Source organism: Andrena cerasifolii, chromosome 14 (assembly GCF_050908995.1).
Source record: "Andrena cerasifolii isolate SP2316 chromosome 14, iyAndCera1_principal, whole genome shotgun sequence".
NCBI classification, from domain to species: domain Eukaryota; kingdom Metazoa; phylum Arthropoda; class Insecta; order Hymenoptera; family Andrenidae; genus Andrena; species Andrena cerasifolii.
In genome coordinates, this window is record NC_135131.1 from 4,226,179 (window position 1) to 4,241,129 (window position 14,951).

The following is a 14,951-nucleotide window of genomic DNA, read 5'->3' on the forward strand; positions in this document are numbered from 1 at the left end:
ATGAGCCTTTGTTTCGTCGTTTTCAAGGGGGGAACCCACCCAGAAACCACTAAAAAGTTTGGGATTTTTTTGTTCGTATAAATAAAAATATTGGGTCTGGATTTTTTACATAGTTTTAAAGCAATCTTTATTTTGCTAGAAATTTTTTTTTTATGGAAAATTGTACCAAATGGAGGTGAACAAAATGTATTCCCGGAGCACTGCAAAAGAAAGTGACCCACACTCCCGGGAATGACTGGATCATCTGAGAAGGAAATGCAAAAGAGATATATAAACTGGAATATATTATCTTCCATGTAGCGGAGGATTTTCTCAAAATTCGAATTATTTTGGAAATTATAGCAGTTTGAAGAATTTACTTTAATTTTTTCGCGAGTTATAACATAGAATCGAAAAATAACCGGGTTTTCAGGGGTCAAGTTCACCCCCTTCACATTTTCTAAAGTTCTCCAGGCCACCTCGAGTTTTTTTTTAAATAGAATTGCACATTTTAGTTTGCCGGTTCATGAACGTCCCAGTGGCATCATCTACTACGATTCAGTGACATCGAAAGAAGCGGGGAACGTGATCCAGCAGTAAATATGTCCTTAGAATTTAATTTCGCGTTACTGTCCAGTATATCTCCGCCTGAAATTTGCTATTTCGTTCGGCAAGCTCGTGTAAAGACTGACAACTTCGTAATTCTGATTACCTTTTAACACATTTCGCCTGCCTGAACGTTTAATAATTGCCGGCTGGCTAATTACAATTTAACCAGTGCTCGGGTAATTTGTCAAAGGGGTACTTTCATCCATCAGCGTTTCAAACGTTTAAACGTTTACCGTTCGTCTCGAGGGCACTATATCTAGCCTCGTAATTGTTCACAGCATCTGAGGTACCGCCTGCCGGTCTCTACACTGTGGTTGTAAATATAATAACTTAATGTTGCTGGGACAACTCGTCGCGTCACCTCGAGTCGAGCGACTCAACTGGATCGATGCTTCTTTCGACGAGATGCAGCGTAATATTTCTGCACCGCGGTCACTGATAATCGTCGTCAAACTTCGTCGTATCGGCTCACACTCGAGTAACTATGTTACGGCGGGCAATGGACCCCGTTCGTTAATTCGACGGACTTTGACGAGACGATATGAAATTAGAAGCAGCTTTGAGGGCTAAGAGTAATTTCGACCAGTTGGGTCTCTGCTGATGGAGCCTGATTCCCTTGGAATCTGAAACTATCCAAAATCAACTGCAACTGCCACGAGACGGCCAGGTCGAACTCCTCCAACTGCTGAAAGGGCAAGGAGACGGTGTCGCCAACGCGACGTATAAACAACGGAAATCCACTGCTGGGTGCTGATATGTTTGCAAACATTTTGATAAACTTATCTTCTATATTATGGTATGCCGTAATTACTAGATTACTACTAGGGTGTCATTGAATGGAGACATGAGCTAAGGAAATAGATATTTAATCGACGACATATTGTTATTGCCAATAATTTCGGTTTAGATACGGTGAATGGTACTTATCACCACCATATCGCTTTGTGAATCTGTTGTGTACTATCTATTACAGTGTTTTCCAATCTTTTTTTAGTCGCAACCCCCTTTATACTATTCAAAAAACCTGCGACCCCCATGTAAGGTAATGTTAATTTAATAAGGTAAAGAAAACACTTTAAAAATGGGTATTTCAGAATGTAATACCGACTTAATAATATTTAATTATCTTATTACATATATTATTGAATATATTAAATATCTTTAAGTATATTTAATATATGTAATAAGATAATTAAATTTAATATATCTTTAAGTATATTATTGAATATACTAAATATCTTTAAATATACTTAAAGATATCTAATATAATTAATTATCTTATTCAGTGTGATGTAAGCTTCTTTCTTCTTCATTTACGAAAAAGCAGTGTTACAGCATTAACAGAATATGACAGTGTGACTACATTAAAATAATTAAGTGCTAAGAATCGTCAACTAAAAATAACCGCGGCGACCACCCAGAAAACACTGCGTCTCCTTTGGGGGTCGCGCCTCAGAGGTTGGGAACCACTGATTTATATCTAACAAGGAAACATATCGAAGTGACAATCGCCGATTCTGATGCGACTTTTGTAGAAAGTAGTTCTTACAAAAATATTTGACACGTATTTTTCTTATCGGCTGACATTCACGTTGAAGGGGTGAAAACGGCCCTCGAACCTGAGGGTGAAAAACGTGTTTGGTCGAATATCTTGGAAACTACTAGAGCCAGGGAAACTGTGTAAAAGGCAAAATTGTGTAATTTCTAATAAGGAATGCATCTGCGCAAACAGAATCCAAAAACCTCCGTTTGTTTAAATAATACATTAGAAAAATAGCATTTTTTTGTTAATTTTCGTTGAGTGACTTCCAAGTATCGATTAGCTCACCCTAATCGCGTACAATAACACCCCAAGCGTGAAATTGATGCCACGTCTCGAATTCCTCACCACAATGTCCGTCGTGTCACGATCCAAAAAGGGAACGACTTACTATTTCACAGAATTCTATAAGTTGAACGAAAATGTTTGGATGTCGCGAGTAATACAGCTTCTGCACAGACGATTATCACTATAGCGTTAGACTCAGCGAGTAGCTCATCTCGTGCCGCATTATTGTGGCAATTATGCGTCTTATAAAAGTAGGAATTTCTGTTGCCGTGGAGGAATGGTAAGACCGAGAAAAGTCACGTGCGCAATCGAGCTGAAAATGGAGCAAAGAAGATGTCACTGATTGCGAGACAGAAACGGAGCAGGAAGGAAGCTAACGAGGATCAGGGACGGGGGTGGAGGGGGGGGGGTGGCCTTATGGTCTGTTATAAAGCAGTTATAAACTTGCACCTTCGTGATAATGGTCAGAGGAATGCATGATATCAGAGCTCGCCAGTTATATTCGTCAAACCTTTATAACGAACAATAAATGGCGCGTGCATTACATGTACCCAGCAAACGCTGACAGAATCGTAATAAAATGAAATGCCAGGCAGTAAACCGATGTGATATGTAATATAAAGTTTAGAAATTATATTCAGATTACTAGTAGCTACAACACCATACGCAACACGCAACTCGCCCCATCACGAAGGGCATAATTTTCATTCACCTTCTGTAAAAAGGAAATCTCTATGTGTACGCTACACCGGACCCTTTTACGTGTTCAAATACATCAACGCTCCTCCAAGGAACACATTAACGTTTTTATTTGCTACGCTCCGCGCAAATTCGCGTTCGTGGTTACTCCATTTGGAAAAAGTCCACTCGGAGGAAAGGAGGCGCGTATTAGGAGACGCGGTGTTCTCCGTAAAGCCCAGAATAATGAAATTTTAATCGAATGAATCGACCACGTAAATGATGAAGCATGGCCACGCGAAGAAGTCGGCCAGGGGGTAGGGGGTGGGCGTAGAAATTTAATGCAGCCACTACGCATTTGTGGATACGCTTTCGAAAAGTAGTTTGCGATATCGTAAATCACTAACTCCCCCGCACCTACACACGTACAAACAGTGTAATGCATTCGCGTGCGTAGCGCTGGGGTAGTCGGGTAATGTATTCAGAGAGATGTAACGTATCGATGTCGAATCTTCCTCTCCCCCCCCCCCTCGCCCTCCACCCCAACCCCCCGAAAAATAACTATGTCGTTGGGTGCGCGGAGAGCGAGAGAAGAGAAAGGGGATTGGGCCATTTGGGGGAACGGGGAAGGGGGAATGAAATTACGTGGTAGGGGTATTCGTACTTTTGGGAAGCCACAAGCAAAAAGACAAGTGGATATAGCGAAGGAACGAATAGAAATGGGGATTTAGTTCAACCGACAGGATTCCTTATTAGCGGTCCTCGCCGAAGGTGATCACTACTGGAATCGAGGAATTAAAACATCTACATAGTGTGTTTGATTTTATGTAACGCAACCTAACATGGAACTGTGTATTCGTTAAGTCTTTGACTTTTTTTGACAGTGAACACAGATATTTTCTGAATTGACAAGTGCGGTAGTTGAATTCGTTATGTATTAATTAAAATACGTTTATATTTCATTGCAAGCTTGTGATATTTTCTGTTGCCTTTTGTTTATAACAAGGGAAGTTTGGTTACCCGAATATTCCGATTGTTTTGAAACTGTGCAGGTTGGTAGAGGGCCTCGATAGAAGGATTTGGCAATTTTTTGGTTTTGCCTATTTTTGGCTCTACAGGGTGCAAATACCTCTTAAAGGTTAACGAGTGTTTTCCCATTTCCAGTGGGTACCTATATCGTGGAAACTATAGTAGATATAGAAACATTGTTATAAAGAAAAATTAGTGGTTACTTATCCTGTATAAAACTGGACATGCAATCGAATTGTTTAAATTTTGTGGCGGGCAACATTTTCCTGTTTATACTGCAAATTTTAAACAATTTGATTGCACAGTTTTATACAGCATATAAAAAACGTTAAGTTCTGATTCTAATAGTTTTCAAGATATACAGGAAAGAAGGAAATCATCCATTAAGGGGTTACATTAATGATTTTAGGAATTTTATTAAAAAAAATAAATCAAAACATTTATTACACACGATTTATTAGTCCATAAAGTGCACGAAAACTTTATTTACAATAATATTTGTATTAAATTATTTGTGATTTCTGAGGTAAATCATGCGTAATAAGCATTGTATTTAATTATTTTTTTATAATTTCTACCTCGGCTAAACGTATGTAACTTCCTAACCATTTAACTGGTGTTTTCACCCTGAACAACAAAAACTGGGCATAAACGAAAAAATACCTGATCCTTCCATCGAGGTCCTCTAAAACCCTGCAGAGTTTCAAAAGAATCCAAATGAGTAACCGAGCATCCCTTCTAAGTGACATTCGCATTTGCCATATTACTCTTCCCATGATACACAAAAATCTCGCCCTTACAACCGAAAATGTAACCCATCAGTCCCCTTCAATCATCACTCGTTACATTCCGCGCGACGTTCCAAAAACAGATTCCTCCTCGTAAGTACCGTAATCCACGGAATATGATAAGCTGCAAAGTAACAGGGCAACATTCCGAAGTAGCGCAGTCCCGGATATAAACGTTCGTGGAAAAAAGGATCCTCAGGATCCCTGAAAACAAGAAGGGGGGAGAAAAGGGGGGCAGCAAAGGAAATGCAGCCCGGTTGGCTTTCTGTTTTGCCCGTCGCTGCTCCCTGCCGGTGGAACGCGCCAATATGAAAAAAAGCGGGAGAAGGGAGAGGTTGGACCAGCAGGAATACTTAACTGCATCCGTTGAATATTCCGAGACAGAGGCGCGGTAGCCTGCATGTAGGGGCAGGATGGGGAGGGCGCACACAGCGGTCGCCTGGCGTCGATATAGATGCACATAATCTATGTGCGCGTGTGCACATATCCGCGGGACGCTCTTCGGAAAAGGGACAGCGCGCGGCTGTTTAAATTACTAAACTTTAAACTTTCACTCACGTATGCAAACTAATGCAAACTGGAGGCTTGTGGAAGGAACTGCAAACAGCTCACTCGGGAGTCCCTACTACCATCCACACTCCCAGGACGGGTCTCTCGACACCCTCCAGCCTCCAGCCGCCGCCCGCGCCCCCCCGTCCCGCTCGTCCCGCCCGGCGTAGTCCCCCGCCGTCTATATATCGGGTGTTCTAATTTTCCTGTCGACGCTTCAGCCGCCTTCCCGTTGTCCCTCGTCCTCCGAGCCGCCCCGGCCGCTGGCCCCCGTTCTTGCGAGTGTTTTCGCTTAACCAAATGAAGACCGAGTAAAGCACATCATTAAGAACGCGAAGTGGTATTCATTTCTTCGCCCCCCGAGGGAGCTTAGACGGTTGCTGGCTTCGACACACCATCAGCGTCCTAAGGCTTTGTCGTAGGTGAACAATCTTCTCGGCTTCGGGCCCAGAGTCGTTACGAACGTCATTAAACGGCGCGAAAGGTCAACGGTTCTTCAGTCATCGATTCACCTTACTTCGCTTCGTGCCCACTCGCGATTTTCTGCGGCAGACGAGGCCGGATGCCTTCGCCGAAATGCAACTTAGCGTTTCAGTTCCTCCTGCGAGATCCCGCGGAAAATTGCTGCCGTAGGAACTGGATTATTAATCGCCGAGTCCTTAAGCGATCGGGATTCTACACGGTGACTTGTTCGTCATTTAAATTAGGATAACGCAGGCACCCTCTGCTCTTCGGGACGAAGTAATACACGCTGCTTTATTTTCGCGGCTCCCTTGATCTGTGCTCAGTTTTCCAAATGCTGCGAGGTCGCCACCAGCCAGGGTAGGAAGACGCCTCCAAGTTCCCCGCGATAAAGCTGGATTAACCGTGGAACGGTGGCTCAAGATTTACGGTTCGATTACTGCAAAACAATCTGCGCAGCCACGGCCGTCAGCCAGGCATTTTCTTGCTGACTGTAATCCGCAAATTGAACTCTAATCCGAAGTTGAGCTGGCGTAGACACGCCGGTAAGTGAATGTATCCAGTAACTGGGGGCTAATCAACAAACCGTGGCGACGCCTGTAGTGCACCGAAACGCGCGCAGACGTCGAACCAGTCCGCCCGAGCAGCGATAAGTCAGCGAAATTATCGAGATTGTCTTTCGAAGTTCCTGTGGCTGTGCTTCGCGGGTAATTTAATGCGTGCCGTAAGTAATAATCGATGGGTAGCGAGTAACGTGGCCGGCGGTAGACGCTAATAAGGACATACATACATATATGCGCCTATCTGTGCATAATACACGCGGCACTACGTAATAGATGCCAGTTGTAACTCATGCTCGGAAGCATAAACGTCCTTATCTGCTATTACGTACAAGATTTATCCGGCGCTACTTGCAAATTAAACGAAACCGCGACCTTCGTTTCCGCCGGGTAGCCTTGCACCCTTTAAAGTCACCAGGGTTTCAGAAATGGTGACGGACTTGAGGGCGAGCCGAATTATTTCGTAGATGGGACAGAGGAGTCGAATAGGTTGTGACGTAATTAGGATGTTCAGAATTTCAATCTTCGGCCTTGAATGGGTTCTTTTCACAATGGAACACCACGGACCTGCACTCACCGATTGGAACGCAAGTTTGTGGGCTTATAGAGTGACTCGAGGCAAGAATAATGGCATGATTCATTCGTGGCTAATCGTACTTCAACGGTGTGAAAACTAACTTCAAAGTCAAATAGGCACTCCCATTTTCTTTTTCGCGTATAACTCCTAAAGTACAGGAGACAGGAAAAAATGTTTCAAACAAAAGTTTAATGGTGCACTAAGCACTGCAAACTTGGGTTAACAAAATTTTGAAAAAAGTTCCTTTCCGTCGGGTATTTTTGTTTTTCAATTCTTTTCGAAAACATTCAAACGGTAAACTATGGGGCCACGAAATGTGTCCCAGCTCGTTGTGCCTAGCTAATCCAGATTAATGTGACTATTTTCACAAAAAATATTTTTTTTTATTAAATCAGATTCTAAATTTCGGGCGAAGCCGAGTGGTAAAGCTAGTAGTTATGTAGATGTAGATGGAAAGCAAGGGTTTATTTGAAGGAATTTTGAGTTTCGATTAATAAACCACGAGTGGAGTTGTTTAATCAAATTTGTAGTTGTATCTGTAAAAGTTGTGATGGTGGTCGAAGTTATAGCACAAGTTTGTGATTGAATTTGTAATAGTGGATATGTTAGGTAATTAAGGAGGTTCTAAATGGAAGGAAAGTGAGAAGCAATGGGACAGATCGCGAATTGAAGCGTACGTCATAGTTAAAAATTATCTAACTAAATATTACGTCTCATTAAGAAGATCGAAAATTGCGGCTGCACAGTCGATACGATCCACAGCCATGTGGCCCGCATCCTCCAGTGCAGTCGCATATTACAATAGGGAGCCGGAAACAATTGCACGATATCGGCTGGGAGGTTCTTCCGGTCAGTGCAACACAGTTTGCCCTGACGAAAAAAATGCGAAAACATTGAAGCATGTGCTACGAAACTATAGGCAGACCTATTTCCGACAAAAAAAAAGCACAGCAATGGTATTCATAAAGGAGACAAAATGCCACGAAATGACCGAAGCTCATTTCTCTAAATTGAGGCATCGACGTTTATCCTGCTGAATGATAATTATAATAAAACAAACCGAAACGATATGTGGCTTGTATGAAACTGGTTTCCTACTTTGGACCACAGATATCCTAAATTGGACCAAGTCTATTTCTCATTATTTTTGGCAAGAGCTTTTATTTAAAAATATACTTATACTCTATAAAAAAAAATAAAAATAACTCTGAGGAAGCATTTTACGGCATACCGGGGAAAAATAAATATGCATTTGGCGAAATAATCAGTTGCTATCAGAATGGTAATTTACGCACTCGTGATAATCGGCATTAGGACCGAAAGTGCAGCCAAACAAACAACACAAAGGCATTCTTCATCCTCTACTTCACTTGAAGAATTTTCTGTACCATAATCTTTCCCATTTCCCATACTTTCCCCGCTGTGATCATTGTATACTTAAGAAATTCACATCGTGGCATAATTTGGACCGGTCCAACTTAAGAATCATTAGATTTAAGAAACTAACCCAATTTTAACGTTTATGTGTAATAAACAAAAACTAGTGCATGTAATTTTGTCAATCAATGTTATGACAAAATTAAAGGTATGACCATTCATAAAAAGTTACAACTTCCTTAATTAAATTTTCATTTGAATTGAAAATTTAGCTACCAGTCAAAAGTTACGGCTTATATAAATTGGAGGTAAAATTACATCAGCCGGCATCAAAGCAAAACATTCATCGCGCTGTAGTTATTGACATGTGTATTTAACATGTGAGTTACAACTCCATGCTAAACGATATCGTCTAACAAGTCAATTAATATGCGAATAAAGACTATAGACTAATTTAGGATCCGGCCCAAGTCAGAGAACTTTCCCCTACTTTCCAAAATCTTCCACCTTCCTAAATGATTGAAACAAATAAATAGGATCTCAAACTTGTTAGAATATTCTTTTAGATATTCTAAGAAACGAGGGAAGTTAAAGTTTTGCGGATGTAAGGTCGTTAAATAGCAGCGAAGTTTGAACATTATTAAGCTGTAAGAAATGATGATGATTGCAGTAATAAATCGGAAGAATATGTCGAGGCTTTTATATCAGAATTAATCATCTATTTTAGACGTCACCTGCCATTCGAGACCTACGAATATAGCGGTGAAATTAATTTCAGACCAAGCTATGCGGCTTGATTCTCGCTCCGAATAGAACCCACGTACTTCGCGATTCCCGTGACACGCTACATGGTTAGATTAATGGCATCAACATTAATAATAGGGCCGTAAACTATACGTATGGATTACCGTCTCCGTTTCATTTCACTCGCTGCCGTTTTAATTATCTTAATGAATTTTGTCGTCTTCGGAGCGGCGCTGCTAAATTGCAAAACGATGCCAGCGATGCGGCAGTTTTTAATCTCATTTTCGACGAATTCACCCGAAATATTTCGCAAATGGTAAAAACTGTGTAACCAGCGGTTGCTGTTAAAGAAATTGTAAAAGTCGTAGTAGGTACAGAATCTTTCTTGAATGTTAATAGGGTAAAGTAGCCGAATATGAGACCCATTTCTTAAAAACATCATAACTCTTGACTGAGAACACTTTTATTAAAATTCTATACACGTCTTAAAAGTAGAATATGTATTCTTTAGCAACCTACTGGAAAGTACTATAACAAAAATTCGGTTTCTTCATAATAAAATAAAAACGAAAGTCATTCAAATAAGCAGATAAAAAATGGGGTCCTAATATGAGACCCAGTTTGTGTTGTTCCTGAAACTTATTTTTTCTTTCTTTTTTCATAAAGTCGGCATGTGAAATCTGTTTCTTCACTACCGCAGTCTTCGTGGGCCCACAACGTAGAGAAAAGGAGCACCGATGTAGGCAAGTGGTGTGGTGGGAGAATACCCCTCACGAAACTCACCGGCCAATATATCTGAACACGACCTTAGTAAGTCTTAAACTCCATAGCAAGCACTATACAACAGTACTTATGAAAATCACTATACGCTTACCACTTTAGAGGTATTTGTAAGTTAATCGAACCACTTGAAAAACTTTCTGCAATGTATTTCAGAAATATGTGCTCGCTCAAGATGCTGAATTGATTACAATGCCACTGTGCGGACGAAGCAACTAATACACGGTTAGTTAGTAAAGAAATAGCATCGCTATGACATACAAGAGTTCCGTGGCGAAGACAAGCTGGGGTCTCATATTAGGAGAGGTCGTCATGTTCGGCTACTTTACCCTAGGTTGTACAATCAACGACTTTGCGCAGTAACGACAATTATTATTATTTAAATGCCTGAAAATTTGAATAATTTCTATAATGTAATTGAGCGCCGATAACCATACAGTTTTCTACCCCCGCGATGTATCGCCATCGCGAGACAATTTCGCTGCCATGAGAAACAGCTGTTAGGAATTTCAAAGTATACGCCATGCATCTTCAGTCAGCTGCCCTCTAAATCTCGGTTTTGCGAAGGATAAGGTAAGTGAAAAATGCCAGGCTAAACGGGCGACCGTGTTTCCAAAGGGTAAGGTGGTGAATATACAACCCAGGTTTAACACACCCACCGAAATGTCAGTGGATAACACGTTCTTAAGTTACTTAAGCAAGTTAAATCGCCTGGCTTCGATGGAGCTGCGTCTTGTCCACGAATTAGGGTAAAACGTCTGTTAAAGAGTAATTGTCGATTGAATGTATTTTTATCCAAAGCGACGTCGGGTCTTACTTTACTGCCGCGTGGCCCATTGGCTAAGTTACTCGATACTCAATTTATAATTGAACATTTTAAACGCAATAGTTTGCTTAACGAAATATGCTACGTCAAATTAATTATTATCTATATGACAAAGAAGAGAATTCGTATCCCACGCAATTTATTCGTCTTAAAATACCGCCCTTTGAAATATTTTCACGTGGCGAATTCCCGTGGAAGAATAAAGTCGCGTAATGTAACCGATGAACCGAACTCTTATCAATTGGAACTTAAACGGAACGAAGTGCAACGGAAGTGAATGCTCACGCCTGCCAATGAAAGTGGTTGAATTAAATGGCGCGACTGAATGGCACGAATTAAGATCGGTTACGGTGGAATATTTTTAGAGAAGGTCCCTTCTTCCTTCCGGATAAATTATTCATGACCTCAATGGCTGATTAATTGTGTCCTTAAGCTGAAGGATTATTAAGATAAATGATGCCCATAAAAAACAAACACCTTCTCCTGCTGCTGGCGAGCGCAGCGGAATATTTTCCTGCTGGATTCGACGTTTCCATTCCATTCCAAGAAACTTGTATTATTATTCACTCAATGATTATACGTTGACTCACGTGACATCGCTACGAGTAGGTATGTAAGTAGAATCACGCCTGGAAAAACTATTTAGAGTGTCATGGAAAGATTCGTGATTCTTTAATAATTCTTTTTATCCGCTAGATTTTACGAGCACAACATGCTTGAACAATTAAAATGAAAAAAACCTGATTGGGATCAATTTTTCTGCATATAATGACTCACAGTTATTATTTTTCGGTGAGTTTAGTGAATGATAAATATTCTGTTAGTCATCGGTTAGTATGATGAATATACCATATCCTTTTATTTTTAAAAAATAAGTTCGAAGTGTAGTATTATATCTTTCTGCAGTTTATGTATCTGCACAAATCTTTCAGGATTATTTATGCAACACTATTTTCTCTCACAAGCTGAAACAATCACACTTCAGCGGAGAAGACCGTATAAATCGAAATAAAATAGAAACAAAATTTTTCCCATAAATCGCTTCTGAAACATTTCAAAAATATATTCAAAAGTTATAGGCCGAAATGCAACTCCGTATCGGTACTATAGCTGGTGAGGCTGCGCGCCGCTGAGCGTCGAGCATAACTAAACCGCATTTTAAACGCGTTTTTCACGAAACCACGTTTCCAAAATTGGCGCCGGGGATAACTCAAAAAATATTTGATCAATCAACTTCAAATTTTGCACACTTTTAGTTTATAATATACCTGAGAATATGAACCACAGCGTTTAACCTAATTATTAATTTTAATTACTGTTTTTAAACAAATAAAACGCGACTTTTCGCGAAAATGTTTGAAGTTCCGCCGTTTTTAAAATATGCAATTTTTTTTACACCATTTCTGGTTCATATTCTTGAAATTGGGACATAAATTGAAAAAAATTCATTGGTCTGTTTTGCATCTCGAAAAAAACCTATTTCAGATACTGCTCTATTTCTTTTGTATTTATTATAATTATAAATATTTTTTTTACTTGTTATAATGTTGAATAAAGTACTCGTAAAGTTACGAAAGGATTAGCGCATTGGTACCTTTGCAAAAAATTCCTAAAAATTGATACAAAAATAAACCGTTTATACGGGCTTCTCCCCTTAACAATAAATTTTCCTTTCTAACAATAAGTTACATACGCACCAATTCGTTGCGTGTGCAATGAGGATGATAGAGCTATCATGTTCTCAGGAAGAAGATTTTCACCAGCTGACTTGTCTACCTCATAACGAACCGTGTTCCAGGATATTCAATTTACAAGTGCATTTAGGAGGTTGGGTAATCAAATCGTAATTAAAAGTGCATACCAAGCGGGAAATGCAACGCCAGAATTTGCGACGATTAAATGCTTAACGGTATCCCACGGTGATTAACCTTTGATCCGCATCAAGCGTTGATTGCGATCCAACGGATGCCGTTATAAAACATTCATAGACAGCTCAATTTACAATCATCGAGAGCTTACCACGGATTTCTCCGTAGTATGCAGCTTACCACTTCTCTTTGCGTTGCACTGCTATTGAAAATCCATACAGGATACTCCAAACTTGTAAAGCAACGAGGAATACGTAAATTTTCTGGAAGATCTTCTGGATACCACGTGCTTCTCAAATTCCACACTAATGACATATTTTCTAATCTTCTGTCGATCATTTTAAAATGCATGCAATAATTAATGAACTGTTGACTTACGATATGACACCGTAAATATTTCAAAACTCTAATACTCATTAAAACTGTTTTAACTATTTTACTATTATTTTTTAATTAAAACTCTTTTAATTATTTCTTTTATTAATCACGAAACAAAACTCTTTCGACAATTTCTTTTATTATTTCAGAATTAAAAAGCTCTTTTAACTATGTCAAAATATTATTTCAGAATTAAAAATCTTTAAACGATTTTCTTAACTAATACTTTTATTATTTTCGAATCACTTAATCTTATGAATTAGGTGAGTTTTTTGTCTGTACGTGAACTATACGCATTACTGGTCAGATAGAATGCAATAAACGTTTCCCAGTTAGTTTCGCGTTACCTAGAAGGAGGATGTCAAACAGAACGATTTAGTACATATTGTTCCCGGTCTCGACTGCACTGGCCATCGTTTGTTATGTTTGACAAACCGATGCGTTTGTCAAACGTAAGAAAAAAAAAGTATTATTTCAATCGTGTTTAATTCCCTGGATGTCGTTCAGCTCTCCAACGTTTCATGTTCCTATTTAACTTCGGCAACCACTTAACCGCGGAAACCTATAAACGGAAGAGTAATTTCCATTTGATTCGGACAGCCGACTGATGAGTCCCCGATCCCTTCTTCGTGGTTCGCTCTTTTGCGTTGTGTGCGGCACCGGGAACCTGATATATTGCATCCACTGCGAAAAAAGTACACTTTAAACACACGCACGAGTCATCTCAGGCGTTTAAATGCATTGAATCAGAAATTTGCTCACCTGCTTACAAAAAAAAAACTTGAATTCATTGGCTCAAACTTCGTCTTTCTTAAATCTCAGAAATAAAAAGCTAACAGTTTTACAAAATACACTTGTGAGTAAATTCAATAACTATTCGGTGGAGAATTAGAAATTAGTGGACACCAAATTATGGAAACTAGACTCGATAGAAGTGATTTAGTAGTCATGTATATTCTAACTTACTGTAACTCATCACTCAGATGGACTTGAAACACTCAAGTACATTAAACACAGAAAATGTGTCAACTACTTTTTAAGTCGTAGGCATCACGTGTCAGATTCGAGAGAAAGTAGCTGAACAATTTCCTCTAAGTTTGTTACATGCACCACTTTCTTGACTCGAATGCCGTTTAGTTTCTCGCTGAAACACTTCTTGCTGGACAGAGCATCATAATACTTGGAAATTCCCGCTGGACGGCACTTAATTCCTGACGTCTGAACTTGGTAGCTGGCACGTCACCGCGGGCGTCAAGGCCATGCCATGATCATTAATGAGGTAATGCAATCGGTTGAAGATCGCATTAGTCACCATCCGAGAAAACTATAAATATCTATATATAGTATCGAATAGGAGCAGTGAGATCCGATGCAGGTCCTATTGCATATAATTTTTAAAAAATATATTCCAGTTGTAATCACTGTCTTCTAAACATCCAAAATGTTTTCAGAAAACCTTACTGTTTTTAATATTATTAATAGGCATTAGAAATACACCAATGTGATTCAATTGCTCAGGATTAACTTCTAAAGTGTACATATTAGTACAAAAGGAAATTGTTATGAAATTACAATGCGAAAGAATAAATTGAACAAACAAAACGGAAGAAAAGATTCATATTGAACTTACAAATCCCTAATGACTTCAAGACTTCGAAACTGGAATTTTTCATGCCTGTTTCGATCACTGCAACTACGGTGCCGCACACAATTGCAACTTTGTTCAAAACAACGAAGCACGCCACCTAATACACTAAAATCCTTCTAGCTTCTAAAAAAAACTCGAGTCGTTTGGGCGAATTTTAAAAAAGTTATTCTATTTTAAAGGGTGTCCTAATACTTTTGTCCCACATAGTATGTATATACCTACAGTAGCGGGCAAAGAAGTTAGAACTTTTTCAATCCACTCTACCTCTATT